This window comes from Channa argus, chromosome 12 (assembly GCF_033026475.1).
Source record: "Channa argus isolate prfri chromosome 12, Channa argus male v1.0, whole genome shotgun sequence".
In the NCBI taxonomy this organism is placed as follows: Eukaryota; Metazoa; Chordata; class Actinopteri; order Anabantiformes; family Channidae; genus Channa; species Channa argus.
This window is the reverse complement of record NC_090208.1, coordinates 1,247,501-1,264,060: the sequence shown is the minus strand read 5'-3', so window position 1 is coordinate 1,264,060 and position 16,560 is coordinate 1,247,501. Positions and strand designations below refer to the sequence as shown.

At 38.7% G+C, this 16,560-nt stretch overlaps 1 protein-coding gene across 1 annotated transcript in view; it reads right to left on the bottom strand.

The window, feature by feature from the left end:
• Positions 1-16,560, bottom strand: part of LOC137137310 (uncharacterized) — a 60,335-nt gene that overhangs the window by 43,259 nt on the left and 516 nt on the right. The gene's annotated exons all lie outside the window — the stretch shown is intronic.

Here is a 16,560-nt window from a genome sequence, read left to right as displayed (position 1 = left end):
TCTCTGGCAGGAGCCTTCAAAAGCTCCAATATGTTCAAAACAATGCTACCAGGATCCTTATGAGGGTGCGAAATATGAGCACATCACTGCTGTTCTCCAGACACTTCACTAACTCCCCATCCACCTTTGCATTGAATTCAAACTCTGTCTACTTACCCACCAGAGCATCCATGGAAATGCCCCACAGTATCTTAATGAACTCCTCACATTGCAATCTACAACAAGACAGCTTCGTTCTACCAACACTTATCACCTCTACCCCTCCACAACAGACTCCACTCAATGGGGGATCGAGCCTTCTCAGCAGCTGCTTCACGGCTCTGGAACACTCTACCTGAACCTGAGGGCACCACAGACTGTGGACTGTTTCAAAAAACAGTTAAAGACTTTTTTGTTTAGTAAAGCATTTTAAAGTGATCATTATCTTTTTTATATATTATTTTATGTTTTTTATGTTTCTATGCTTTACATGTTTTTATGTTTTATTCTTGCTTATAATCTGCTTGTGTAGCACTTTGAGATTTGTAAACAAACGTAAAGTGCTTTATAAATAAAATGAATTATTATTATTATTATTAAAAATGAGGTGGGGAAGGTGCCTGTTGTTAGAGATGTACGAATGATTTGTGTAATAGCTGGGATTAGTGTCTGTGCAACTGCATTAAGGAGAGTGGAGGGGATGGGATGCAGAGGACAGGTGGCAGGATGGTTAGAGAGGACGAGGGTGGATGAGTCGTCCTTGGTAACAGTTGGAAATGAGGAGAGTGATGCACAGTTTGAATAAGTTAGCAGGATGAAATCAGCAAGGTTGACTGATGACTGACATAAAGCAGGAGAAAAAAGAGGTCGAGGTGGAAGTGGTTTAGGTGAAAGTGCACGTTTGGGGGGAGGGGCTATCTGTGAGGAGGAAAATAGAATTAGTATTAGGAAGTGAAAAGACAGAGGAATTGGGATAAAGATAAAACTAAGTTGTCCTACGATGTCCCTGCTTGGTGCAGGTAAACTTCAGGTCTTTACAAATTTAGGGCTGAAGACAAGGGACCAATCTTCCACTGACACTCAGGCCAAACTGTCCCCTCATTGAAACCAAACTAATTTATGAGCCTTTGTTAGTCAAAGGTGAGAATGCTCTGTGATTACTAAGCTGCTACCACCACCAGCAGACTAATGTTTCTACATGAACAGCTGCTGGTAACCTGCCATATGCACTTTCAATCTGTTTATGTTCAACATTTTTTGGTGTGTGTTATATTTAGCTTGAAGATCTGAAGCAGTTTAGTGTTCTGTATTCTCAGAAATACATATGTAGATTGATAACTCAGTTATTTCCTAAAATATTTCGTCACTGTGGTTTTTATCTAATTTAAGTAGTGGATTTATGTGACACTACTTTCAGAAACATCAACCAACCAATGATTCAAACTGTATATAGCACTTTTTGTTCAGGCTAGTGCAATATGAAGTGCTTTACAGCTCAGTGGGTATCAGGCACACAGCAGGTATGGATGCTACTGTATCTGGGCCTGAGTCCTGAAGAATAACCTTTTTGTACGTCTCCAACAGTGTAAAGAGAAAAAAAATAATGTGAAAACTACAAACTTTCTGTCTTGTCAGAAAATGATCAGAGAAAATAATCAAACTTAGAAATGTAAAGTAACAACATCACTTACAGTAGAGGCAGTGGGTTGATGTCCAACATGAACCTGAAAAAAATGGTTGATATGAAAATGTCATTGTAGACTTTATCTTCCAACAGACTCGGTCAAAGTTGTAGTTCCAGTACAGACGTGAGGACTGGACAAGACTCACTGAGCAGTTCACTTTTCATACCTGTTCTATTCCTCAACAGCTGCACAAGTCCAACCAGAAACAGAACCAGGACAACCACAAAAGCCAGAACTGTTACGCCTGTGATATAGATAGAAGAAGTTAAATTCACATACAGACTGAAGGAGAAAACCTGATTTTAAATGTAAAGGCTACAGACCAGATACATAGAACTTTTCAAAAGGAGAAAATAATTATCAACTCATTTCACATTTGTGTTGAAAACAGCAAATGTTCAAAGAAGCATTTGCAGTAATGAATCGAAACTAAGGTCGAAGATCAGTGATACTATAAAAAGGCAGCGCATTGCATTTACCAAAGAAGAAAACTTTCTGGAGGCCTCGTGGTTCACTGTGTCACTCTGTATCTTTGTATCAGCAAGATGTGCAGGTGAGATGGAACAGCAGTGACCACACGAGGAAGAACATAACCAGAGTGATGCTGAATGTAGTGATTCAAATGACAAATGTGTCATTAGCTACAGCAGAGACAGGATCACAGTTTTTCTTTAATTCCTATCAATAATTTAAGTATCAGATCAAGAACAGTCTGGATCAGGAAATCCTACTGACTGCTGCTTCATCCATCAGCATGTATTAGTTCATTAGGTACTAAAGCTGTCAGATACAGAGCTGTTCTCTTCACACACCTGACACCTGAACAACACAGATTCATTATGGATGATCGATGGCTTTGACTCACCCAGAAATTTAAAAGTAGATTGAATCGTCATGTTGTCTGGACTGAAGTGAAACCCGTCAGCACTGATCCTGGGTCTGACTGGCTCTTCCTCTTTCACACTTCACTAAGGTTTTGTCCTCTACAGGATTTGGACTATTCTCTTCTGAAATCTGCAGGACTCTCCAAAGATGAGATGGACAGTGACAGTTTGAAAACCAGATCCAAACTAATCTAGAGGTTGGACTGTGTTTAGTTGTAGTTGTCATCAGATGGGAGGAGTCAGAATTAAATTTAGCTTCACACTGAGGGGAAATGGGTGTAAGAGAAAAGCTTTTTTTTAAATAACACTATGTCAAAATATATCATTTCTCAGCATCTACAGCTCTTGGTTGTGTGATCTTACTACTTATACTGTCAAACACTGATGATCTTAGACAGTTATTACATCTACGTATGTGAGTGTGATTGAAAACAGCTTCATATTTGTTTTAACACTTTTAAAACCTTTAACAATATTTATTGCACTCACTTTATGTCACCTTATGGTGTTGTAGTTGTCAAAGCTCTCTCTCTGTCTGTACCCACCTGGGTTCCTGGGTTTGGTTCTTCTGCTTGACCTGTTGGACTTGGTTATACTGTGCAGCTCACACACCAGGTGTGTGAGAAGCGCTCAGTACTCACTTCCTAGGGGATTGTTCTCCCCCGTTGTGTTTGTTTTTCACTGATTTGGTCCAGAGTTGCTGATTGTTTCACTGTTAACAGAAATGTAGAAATGTGCAGGAAGTTCAGTTTTAGCTTCAGTTTGATCAGCAGCTGTTGATGTGTTCTAATGTTCACTCTGTACAACTCACTCATAGGAACAATCAGTCCATACAGAAAGAGCACTAAAGGTCAGAGGTCAGCTCACCTGCAGCAGGCAGCACAGTCAGGCGTAGAAAAGAACCCTGAGCCTGGTCTTGTTGGAGGTTTACTTCTTTACAGAGTTTTTCCTGTCCACTGTTGCCAGGTGCTGTTTAAGGGGCATTTATTGGATCTGTTCTGTGAATCTGTAAGGTCTCACCTTGCTTACCTGGGATTCTTTATTATTATGTAACTGTTTATTTTACTACTGTATTATATTTTACTGCACTGTTGGAGAAGATCACCCACAGTTTATGGGCAATGACAATAAAGCCTATTCTATCTATTCTATTTGAATTTTGTTGTAAATTGGGGGTAAATGGTAAAGAAATGGCCACTTAAATGGTGCTTTTATCCAAAGCACTTTACAATGTTGATTCCATTTATCCATACACACCGATGGTGGTGGCCACCATGCAAGGTGCTCACCTGACCCACCCTGGTGCTAAATCAACTGTGAAGCACCACAGTGCTTTTTTTCTACATTCACCCATCCTCTGTACATCCTCTCTACATCCTCTGTACATCCTCTACATCCTCTGTACATCCTCTGTACATCCTCTGTACATCCTCTGTACATCCTTTGTACACTATGACAAGGGCATTTTTCAAAACTTAAAGAGCAACTTCCCAATTTTCAACTTGCTTTCTAAGGCTTTAGTTTAGAATGTAAATATTAACTTCACTCTGACTTTTCTATATTAAAATATTTCTGTTTCTAGCTGAGAACTCCTCCAAATGACATCACCCAGAGGACATCTTTTTATAATAAGGAGTTCAAGTGATGTCATCTGGAGGAATTTTTCAGCTACAAGTAGAGATATTTTGATGTGGGGAATTCAAAGAGAAGTTTAATGGCATTTATGTACATGTACTACCCAAACTAGCTGTGCTGACCCCTGAAGGGAAAGCTGAAAGCCGTTGATCTTTGACCTCCATTGCTCCACTTACCACTATCTTGCTTTTTTCTCCTCTTCTTCCTTTTTCGCTCCCAGAATTATAACTCGTCTTCCTTTTCCTCAGCTGGTCGTCCTTGTTCTTGTTGCAAGCTTTGCACACAGCCAGGGCTGTACAGAGTTTAACTTTGGTCAGCCCTTGGGGGCCCCCTACTGGTCTGGGACCCAACCAGTTGCTTGCCTTCCCTGCTGACATGGAGCCCCTCTGAATACATTCACAGTATTAGTATTAGTACACCAGTTGACCAGTCTGTGTGATCAGTTAGACACTTACCGAAAAGCAGAGGTTAAAGTGCTTGAACAGCTCTGTGAGCGAGCAGCAGAAGCTCTGCAGAGTAAACACTGAAATGATCAGGTTTGTTTGCTGATTTTTAGTAAAATAAATAGGGAAACCAAAAACACAAAATGACCCATTTTTCTTTTTTAAATTTCATGTTTGTTGCTTTGGGATGACATATGTCTTCAGTGTTCAGCATAATTTGACCTAATAAATACTTGCAGCCAATGGCGCCCGAATATAGTATCAAGTTCTAGTTCAGATTATTATTATTAGCCAACCACTAGCAATAATTAGCCTCATTTAATCTGTCAAATGCACAAGAAACTGGTTACGTTCAGAGATACTTGCAGTAAAGTTGTATCTGTCCACAACAGGGCTGGTTGCATTTAGCACACCAGTATTTACTAAAGAAGTGGAAAGTAAAGTTACCCCAGAGTCTAACAGTCTTCACACTTTAACATAACTGCGGTTTCTGCCTGGGAAGCTGCAAGTGTGAATGTTGTTACATCATGATGCAGCTGATGCAAGTGTTTTAACGCAATAATGTACTCGACTATTTCCAACAATATCACATTATGTTTTCGTTATAGTAATAGGTGCACTGAGAGAAACCATGAGCTGATGTGTCTCTGAGCAGCAGGAACTCACAGAAGAACAACATCGTTTACTCCATGAAGACAAGATGTTTTATTCAAGCATGTGAAAACTACAGTAGAAGCAAAGGAGTAACAGTTCTGAAAGATCATGACGGAAGATGGAAGGAGGCTGATTTTCCTGAGTATCTATGTGTGTTAACACAAACTATTTAGAGTGGAAGTATTCATCTTCATTATAATGGTTGTTGTTGTTGGAACAGCAGTTGTTGTTGTTGGGGAACAAAGTGGTTAATGATTCTGATTATGTCAAAAATTAGAATTTAAATCAAATGTCTGAGGTGTTTGATTATTTAAAATTCTTCCTGCTTTTAAAGAAGATTTGAGACATCAGGTAAAATGGTTATAGACCACAGATACAATCGAATAAGTCTTGTATTGTACTTTAACAAGTAATAATTTGTTTACTTTAAAGTCTGGAACAAATGCAGCTGCTGCTCTTGAATTAAAGTCAAACTAAAACAAACTCAACTGAAAGTAGGGACAAAAATTGAGATTGCTCACAGGCCACTTTATTAGGTACACTTGTACAGTTCAATCCAATTCAGCAGCTCTGTCATAATTTCAACTTTTTCAAGGTTATAATTGCTCAGTGTTTAGGTTGGAACTGTCAGAAAGGGGCTAATTCTACTGAGTGTTTATCATTGAGGTCACAGTGGATGGTGGAGAACCTCTTAATCTAATGCACTCAACCTTTCTGACAGTTTCATCTTAAAAACTGACTTAGGTTAGAGTCTTGAAAAAGTACAATTCCTGGCAGGATTAGATTGTACAGTTGTACGTAATGAAGTGGCCAGTGAGTGTATGTCATCACAGTAACAACAAGTGGCACCTGTATTTAAGAATTTAGTCAGATTGATTTGGTTCAGTTTGATTTTGTTTGCTGACAAAGGCAAAAAGCCTTGATGCAATCATTTAATGTGTGTGCTGCTTTTATGCATTAAAAATGTTAAAACGGGTCGGTGGTGACCCCAACACAAGAGGAAGGTAAAACATGTAGCAGCAGATGTGGCAGCTGGCCCATCTTCACAATCACATTCATAAGAAAAGTTTACTGGCCCAAGACAAGAGAACTTGTTTGTCGAGTACATGACAATTCAAGTAGATCACAACAGAATGTGCTACAATGCCAAGTACATCCAGCTTATGTTCTGAAGGAAGCTTACTGGAACTATAATTACAGTGATCAGACAGTAGTAGTACACACCCCGAACAGTACAAATGACCAGAAAAGTGGTACAAATTATCACCTTCAACTTACAAACTGAGAAATTAGAACTTTGTCAAAGTAGAGCTCATGGCTGAGCTGCTGTATTGGTTTGCTCACGTGGTCATGAGGCCCGATCAGTGTACGTACAATCTACTGCTTGGGATGAGAATGTGTTGCTTGTGCCATGTCCTGTTTTTTTGGTTTTGTTTGTTTGTTTTTTGGACACATTTTTAAAAAAAGCCCTGATCTTATGACGTGGTTGGAAAAACGTATTTAAAGGTTTTACATAAGTATATTAACTGTTACTGTGTGTAGCAGGTGTTGACTGGACATTTTCCCACGAGGTATTTGCTTTTGCAGAAGACAATAAAGCAACCACAGAAATTGTCTTCTGGTCTGTCCTGCACATCAGCAGCACAGTGAGGGAAACATGTACAACAAATATTTTATAAGCCTTATATTCAGAGCTCTACACATTATCAGATACATCTCAATACACCAGGAAACATTCTTCTTTTAACAACAAATATTCATATTTTTAGAAACATGAACATAACTTCACAGTTTAAAGCATGAAAACCCCTTCAGAAATAGTCCACTTGTACCACCTAGTGGTCAGAGTGAAGACGTACATGTAGTTGGGTGACCGGACATGAACAACAGAAATGATAACAAAATAGAAAGAAACCTGCAGAAGACCTGCACATCTGACCCCTACATGCACAAAAAAGGAAAGTTTCCCCACAGTTACATTAGTCACACAGGACATGGCTCAATTACACACAAATACTAAGTTGAATTTTAAAAGTATGAATAACATTCACAACACAAATGGAAAATAATAATGATAAACAAAGTGCATTTGTAACCCTTTTACACCTGGACTACAATGTAATGTCACTAAAAGCACTACAATGACACAAAGAAGTAAAAGAAATGAAAGATGGAGGTTTTTTATCATGATCATGACAGTAAAAGAGCTCACAGGAGATTTGCCCTATATGTGTTCAATTAATGTGTAAACTTGGCAAAGTTGAATCAAAGCTCCATTTGAAAATGAAAATGTATTTTGATACATGTAGAAACAGTTAAAAATGAAAGTTTAACTTTCATCCAATTTGAAAAATTTGGGAAAAACTAGTTGCAGCACTTAACTACAATAATCTCTTTGAATCATTTCACTAACGATCTGCTGATGGACTGCTGACCATTCTGGTCCTGCTTGATTTGAGTGCAGCTTTCAACACCATTTCACATAACAGTTTGTTGGAGCGCGTAAAACTATTGGCATTAGTCGTGTTCCTCTCACCTGGTTTACTTCGTACCTCTCTGATCGCACGACTAAAAACGTTATTCACAGCCAGATCCTGTCAATAGTGATTTTCCACTGGGCTCCGTCGTCGGCCCTCTTTTGTTTTTAATCTCTTTGCCATATTTTCAGGGAATTAGTATTTATTTCCACTGCTATGCAGATGATACGCAACTTTATATGTCCACCAAGCCCAATGCTACTGCTCAGAAATCCCTCAGCTGTAAAGAACCTGCAGGAAGGCGGAGTTAAAGTGGAGAAAATCCAAATTGGAAACACGCCGGGTAAATTCCAGAGAAAAAATAAATAGGGTCACATGGTGGACGTGAACATTTGGAGTGTACAAGTGTAAAATAAGCATTATCTAATGTAGAAAAAGAGTATAAGAGCTCTAGGTTTTGGATTGTTAGACATGCATCCTTCGACTACATGGGTACACTGTGTCAGTCTGCTTCAGATAGCCAGAAGTTCACAGAGACCAACAGGGGATATCAACCTGTCTGACCTGATGAGGCTGCCAAAGGCAGTTAGACCTTTGAGCCTGACTGATGATGTTATTCCATTGCAAAGAAAGCAACCAGATAACTGCATCATGCATCAATTATCATTTTCTTACTCTTCAATCAGCCTTATTTGCCAAACATCACTGAGGTCGTGAGTAGACTGATAGTTGAGACAGGACAAGAAATGATACATCTGATGTTGTATTCATTTTATTACCTCAAATACTTTGATGGTTTGATTTTTTGCTTTTGCATTTTCTAAATAAAATACAACATCTGTAGTTAAACTAAAGGTTTCTTTCCTTTCATTCTGAGCTTTATAGGGGTTTAATTAAGTGTCTGTAGCCTCATCTTGTTGATCAAAACAAATAGATTGTGTGACTAAGCCTGGTAAAAGTACACTTGGAGCTTAAAAATATTCCAGCAACCATGACAACTGTTACTATAAGAAAGAATCTACTGTTAACCAGTGTGTCTCATGATTGTAGTTTCACAGCTATGCAGGTGCTGGTGAAGACGTGAGGAGGAAGGTAGTGAACAGCTGGATGAAATTCGTTACCTCGGTCTAAGTAGAAACCTGTGGTTTGCTTTGGGAACAAACTGTTTACTACCAAATACCAAAATCCCACTGTGAACATTCCATATTATACTATTGCTACTATTACTACCACAATGTCTCCAGGCCAAAGGTTCCTTCTGTAGTTAGTAACATGCTGATTCATATGGATTTTTAACTGTTTACTATGTAAAGCAGCAGAGAAACTACAGTCACCACGTCTGTGAGTTTAAAGCGACATATTCAGATTTATTCTTTTCTTAAACCAACATTTTACACCCGTGACGATTGAAATAAACTTGAAAATAACCAAAGCAGCAAATACACACATGCAAGCAGAAGAAGAAGTGATGATGCTGCATTTTTCACATAAGTGCAAGTGTAAAAGCAAAACCAACTAACAGTGTTCTCACTACAGAATTACTGCTGTTTCTGCCTGGAAAGTTACAGTGTGAATCCAAAAGTTGTAACATTATGATGCATCAGCAATTGTAATAATGCAATACTGTCCTCGACTATATCTAATAAAATCACATTAATGCTTTAATCTAATGTTTATGCTTTAGCAATAGGTGCACGGAGAAGTAATGAGATTACAAGACAAACCATGAGCTGATGTGTCTCTGAGCAGCAGAAACTCACAGAGGAACATCATCATTTACCCCAAGAAGACAGGACGTTATATTCAAACATGTAGTAGAAGCAAAGGAATAACAGTTCTACAAGATCATGAGAGAAGATGGAAGGATGCAGATTTTCCTGACTATGTGTGTTAACACAAACTATTTAGAGTGGAAGTATTGATCTTCATTTTTATTGTTGTTGTCAGAGCAGCTGTTTTGATGAAGCAACAATTGTTGGAGCAGCACTTGTTGTTGTTGGAGCAGAAACAGTTGTTGTAGTTGGGGTGGTAGTTTGTTGCTGTTGATGTTGGGAGAGCAATTTGTTTCTGTCCTGGGAGCAGTAGTTGTTTTATTGTTGTTGTTGTTGGAGCAACAATTGTTGTTGTTGGAACAGCAGTTGTTGTTGTTGCAGCAGCAGTTGTTGTTCTTGGAGCAGCAGCAGTTGTTGTTGTTGGAGCAGAAACAGTTGTTGTTGTTGTTGGGATGGTAGTTTGTTGTTGTTGTTGTTGGGGGAGCAGTTTGTTGTTGTGGTGGAAGCAGTAGATGTTGGAGTAGTTGTTGTCCAAGGAGTAGTAGTAGTTGGGGTAGTTGTTGTCCAAGGAGTAGTAGTAGTTGGGGTAGTTGTTGTCAAAGGAGTAGTAGTAGTTGGAGTAGTTGTTGTCAAAGGAGTAGTAGTAGTTGGGGTAGTTGTTGTCAAAGGAGTAGTAGTTGGGGTAGTTGTTGTCAAAGGAGTAGTAGTAGTTGGAGTAGTTGTTGTCAAAGGAGTAGTAGTAGTTGGGGTAGTTGTTGTCAAAGGAGTAGTAGTAGTTGGGGTAGTTGTTGTCAAAGGAGTAGTAGTAGTTGGAGTAGTTGTTGTCAAAGGAGTAGTAGTAGTTGGGGTAGTTGTTGTCAAAGGAGTAGTAGTAGTTGGGGTAGTTGTTGTCAAAGGAGTAGTAGTAGTTGGGGTAGTTGTTGTCAAAGGAGTAGTAGTAGTTGGGAAAGTTGTTGTCAAATGAGTAGTAGTAGTTGGGAAAGTTGTTGTCAAAGGAGTAGTAGTAGTTGGGAAAGTTGTTGTCAAAGGAGTAGTAGTAGTTGGGAAAGTTGTTGTCAAAGGAGTAGTAGTAGTTGGGAAAGTTGTTCTCAAAGGAGTAGTAGTAGTTGGGAAAGTTGTTGTCAAAGGAGTAGTAGTAGTTGGGAAAGTTGTTGTCAAAGGAGTAGTAGTAGTTGGGAAAGTTGTTGTTCTGGCAGCTGTTGTTGTTTTTATTGGTCCAGCTGTTGTTGCTGTTATTGGTCCAGCTGTTGTTGCTGTTATTGGTCCAGCTGTTGTTGTTGTTATTGGTCCAGCTGTTGTTGTTCTGGCAGCTGTTGTTGTTTTTATTGGTCCAGCTGTTGTTGCTGTTACTGGTCCAGCTGTTGTTGCTGTTATTGGTCCAGCTGTTGTTTGTGACTGTGCTGGTGCTGTTGTTGTTTGGGGAACAAAGTAGTTAATCATTCTGATTATCTCAAAAATTAGAATTTAACTCAAACGTCTGAGGTGTTTGATTATTTAAAATTCTTCCTGCTTTTAAAGAAGATTTGAGACATCAGGTAAAATGGTTATAGACCACAGATACAATCTAATAAGTCTTGTATTGTACTTTACCAAATAATAATTTGCTTTAGTAAAATAAATATTCTGTTATTTTTCTAAAGAACTATTCAGTTTAAACTTCCTAAGGGTTTTAAATCAGTCTGTGTAAGACCTGTAGAACGTGTATAGTCAGAATAAGTCGAGTTACCTGCACAGAGCAGCATCCAGGTGAGAGTCAAAGAAACAAGCAGCTTCATTGTGATGATCTTGGATGTTGATGCTGTAAGTTCACCTGCTCTGTGCTGCAGCACTTTATATACTGTACAGGTGCTGGATAAATTCAGGAGCGACACATGACACCTCCAGGAATCGACGTGTTGCTGTCACTCACCTTTGTCACCAAAAATGTTTAATGACAACACCCACCACACCCACTTTTTAACATAGCAGACTTAAAATGTCACAGTAAAAATACTTATTACTTCCTCCTTGGATAAGTTAAAACAGTGTCCTTCTGAAAATGTGTCATTTGATTCACACTAACAACATTTCATCCACAAGTCCCAGCAGGTTAAATATAGTGGAAAACAGTAAGGTTTTATTTTAATGCTGATGGAGTTATTGTATTGTCTTTGCATCCACGTCTCCTGCAGAAGCTGCATTTCCTTCCTGCTGTATCTATTCTAGTTTACAAAAAGGTGGAAATGTTCATATTTACTGAATAATAAATTCCTTGCTGTGGAATTAACCGTCAAACTCTGACTTTGGTTACCAGTAAATGAGTTACAAGGTCATTTGAAGCCTCTGTTGCAATGTGCCTTTGGGTTCCCATCTGGAATGTTGTAAAACCAGAACCTCATCCTTCCAACCTGTTCAGGAATGGTTTTAAGTGTCATGCTCATGCTGAAACTCCATAAAGGTGATGAGTAAACACATTAAGTCCTCGGCTTCAACTTGTCTGTCAAAGATGAAATACATTGTGAAAAATGGCAGCAACAAGGTCCCTGGGTTCAAACTGACAGACTGAGATTTTTTTAAGTTTCAATTTATCCCAGGAGCTGTGACTCACAGAGTAAGAACTGTCACAATGAATCCTAGAAGAGTGAACATGTTTGTCAGGAGACTAAAAATACAAGCAGATTATGACAGGAGGTGGCAGGATGCCAAGAACATCCAGGTTCAATCATCTGAAAAAAATACTGTTTAGCTTAAGTGAACACATTCTTATTCTGAACGACAAAGTTTGCAAACGTATTAAAAATAAAAAAAAAACCTTAAAAATTAAATAAATAAATTACACTCTTACGTCTAGATCAAGAACAACAGGGACTATTTTCTCCTTAAAGTTTCCTTAAATGTAACAACTTGCAGTGCGGCTGTAATAATTCTAAGTAATTATGTTCAGCTGTGCTGATGGTCCATCTGTGTGTTTCCACTGAATAAAAGTCACTATACTGATTGTAGCAGAAATGAGGAGACAAGGCAGCACAACTCGTCTGGCTCTAAAAAGCCGACTTACATTACACCAAATCATGTGTCATCACTCACGTGTTAAGTTCACTTTCTGTTCACAGGGGATGATGTCACCAATCAATCACACATACCAACCCGTATCTAATATTGTGGTCTGGGCCTCTACTGCCTAGATAACTCTGAATTTCGTGTTACAAATTCACTTGAAGCCTAATGACATGTTAAAGTATTTTACTCGTCACTTTCACAATGTGCCTAAGGTTTCATTTTTCCATTGGAAAAAAAAAAGGTCTAAATGAAAAAATCGTTGAAAGAAAACTACTAAAAAAAAGGCAAACACTAATTGGTGTCCTCATTTTGTGTGTAGCTTCACCTGCAGACACATGTCCCAGCAGCCTCTGAGACTACACACTACATGTGGTGGATTAGTGCTGCAGCACCAAAAACTGCAGAAGTGAGATCAGTGTTTCAGCTTGTCAGGACTAAAAATGCAAAAGTAAACCAGAGTATCAGATTGTCGTTACCGTTTTCAGTGTTCAACCACCATCATATTGTTGATGCCTGTGTTTAACTCATCAATGTCCTCGACATTCCACGAAACAAGACTAACGTAAGGATCTTTTAAAAAATGTTATTACATTCAAAACTCATTTAGAGCTGTTTCACCGTCAGTGTCACGCTCACACCGAAACTCCCCAAAGGTGAAAAGTTAATACATTAACCCCTGAGATTTGTCAGACTGACAGATTGAGATTCTTTCTATAGTTCAACCCGTCTCAGGACTTGCAGAGTAAGAAGTGTCAAAATGAATCCTCCATGAGAGAACACATTTGTTGGATAAGTAAAAATAAGAGCAGATGATAGTCTGCAACTAAGTTCAACTTGTGCTTCTCATTTGTAGTTTGGCTGCCTGTTGTCATCAGTTTTAGTGGCGCTGGTGTATTATGGGCTGGTTTCTTTTGTTCACAGATAAAAAGCATCATCATCATCATCATGTCTGAAAAACTCCAGCTACTAGTATCAGGACCTACTGAACATACTAGTATTTCTTTAGTACTCAAGTTCTTTAGTGCTGCGTACTGCACACCATGAAGCCACAGTGAGGCAGGACAAATGTGATACACATGTACTGAGAGATGCTGGGCCTCACAATGTGCTCCTCTGGCCTACATAAGTATACAACTTATGTAGGTGTGGCAGCTTTCACCCTGTACTCCAACTTGCCATAAGGAAAAAGAAGTAATTTTTTTCACTTCATCCTTACAGTTGTTTTTGTACAATTATAAAATCCCATTTAAAACATGGTTTCAGTCATAGATTCCCTCTGTGGTGAATAACTTGCAGATTTTTGGTTTAGTCTGTAAAGCATGACAATCACACTGTCTTGATAAGAGCAAAAGCAGCAAACACAAATGTGCAAAAAAGACAAACCAGAGAATTGATGACATTGTTGCATTTTTTATGTGATTTTCTAATGTGAAGTATTAACTACAACACAAAGTTACAGTGTTCACTATAGAATTACTGTTGCTTGGGAAGCTACAAGTTTAGATGTTACATGTTGATGTGAATCACGAGCTTGTGTATGAGAAGCAGGAACTCACAGAAGAACATTATTACCTCAGGAGGACAGGTTTTATTCAAGCATGCAAAAACTGCAGTAGAAGCATAAGAGTAGTATTTCTATTAGATCATGACAGATGGATGGTTGTGTGGACAGCGGTTGTTTTTCTAGCAGTAGTTTTAGGGACAACTGTTCTGGTTCCGGCAGGAGTTGTAGGGACAGCGGTTGTTTTTCTCTCAGCAGTTGTAGGGACAGCAGTTGTTTTTCTCTCAGCAGTTGTTGGGACCCTGGTTGCTGTTGGGGCAGCTGTTGCTTTTGGAACAGTAGTTGTTTAGGAGACAAAAGTGGTTAGTGAATTTAATGTGAAAAGTCAACATTTAATTGAAATGTCTGTGGTGTTTGACTATTTGAAAACTTCCTGCTGTTAACAATTAAATGGCTGTGGACCACAGAGACCAGTTTTTTAAATATTTTAAAACAAAATTTGCTGTTCTTTTAGTAAGAGATTATCAAATGTAGTCCCAGTGAAAATTTCATAGGAGTTTTAGATTAGTCAGTGTAATATCTGTAGACCACCCAAAAACCATTGAGCAGTCTTGTTGAGATGCTAACGTAAGCTCATAAGGAGAAACATTATGTTGCTGTGCTTTGCAGGGAAAACAGCAACACATTCAGTGACCCAACGACCTGGCTGTACGGTGGCTCTCTAGCCCATGGAAAGGCCGTACATTTAGCCGCCCCTAGGAAACATCTCACATCTCACAAAGATTAGTCTTTTTTTATTATTATTCTTACACCACAGAACCACTGAAGGGAAAACACATTGTTCATGGTAAAGAGCACAGAGGACAAAGGATGGAAACACACTCTGTGCTGTGATAGCAAATATGTCTGTGGCACTGCCAGATCAAGATTCCTTGTTTTGTTCAACCTGTTTCACCAGCAGTGATTCACAGAAGAACAATCAAATTTAATTCCAGAAGAGAGAATGTTTTATTCAAGTATGTGAAGTAGGTGAAGTCAAAGTCTTACAGAGCCAGTACTTGACATATTGCATAAATGTAAACCTGTACTTATCACAACCTCACTGTCTGCTTTTTGATTTTCATCGGGAATGTTGAGAAACTGGAAATGTCACCTCTGATGTAACTGTGATAAAGGTAAAGCATCGGTAGTGTTGCAATCGAAGGGTAAATCCCAATGATCACATTGAATCCTGGGAGACAGAATGTGTTTTTCAGCTATGAGAAGACAAAAGTACATGTTGAGAGACGCTGTTAATGATAAAAGAAACATTACAACACTTGTATTTACTTAGTAATACTAGATTACATAAAGTACCATGAAGTACCTTGTTTTGTTTTTTTTAGTTCTTAAATCCAACCTTATGTTTTCTGAATGAAATCAATGTCTTCAAACGTCTGGAAACATCTGCAGCAAATTACACAGGAAGTTAGATTGTAATAGTAAAGTAAACGCAATTGTTATTACTAAGGTGCAAAGCTGTAAGAGTCAGAGCTGAACCCCCAACAACTTGACTCCTACATCCCAAAGAGATACCGCTAAGCTTGAGGCAGAAAAGTAAGGAGTTTCTGCCAGAGGTTTACAGTGCGATAGTATGTCAGCTGAACCCTTCTTCACTTGAGGGACAAGTGCTCAGGCACAGGCAGAGATTCACAGCTGAAGACATTTCAAAGCTGAGTTAATTTGCCTTTGTCAAAAGCAGAATTATTGAGGAAATTAAAGCTCTGCAAGAAGGAAAAGCTCACAAGAATGAAGATAGATCCATATTTGGAAGACAGAGGGTTAAGGATCACCCAGCTATCTTGTACATGGATGAATGAACTGCACACCTAGGTAGGAAGTACATTCTCACAGGATTTAGATAAGAAGAGTGTGCTCAGAAATACAAAGACGTATATCAGAGGATCGGTTCCTTTACAAGTACTGGTGTGGACTATTTTTGCCCCTTTGAGGTCAGCAGAGTGAAGACATGGTCTGCTTTACATTTATTCAGCTCACTCTCTGGATACCAGCTCATGTATTAATGCAGTATGGTGTCACCTGACCAGAAGAGGCCAAGTGCCACTTCAAAAACATAAGTAAATAAATAAATCATGTATGAGTCAAACAATCTGAATTTCAAGGACTTTAGATCTGTCTGGAACTTTTATTTTGAAAATCTGCATGTCTGTACATGTGTCGACACCGTTACAAATATTTGGAAAGATACACATAAAAATATTTTGTTATATTAACATTTTATGTTTGAAAGAGACCAAATTTATTTTATTTCTTGTGTTTCCTGTGTTCACTGCTGAATCAGAGGAACAGAACAGATTAGATGTAAAAAAGACAGACGATCACCAGATGGAGGAAGAGACTGATGACAGACACAGAGAGAGGAAGGACAACAACTGAACCAGGAGGTGGAGCAGCAGAGTTTGTAGATGATGTGGTGGTGTGAGGATCAGAG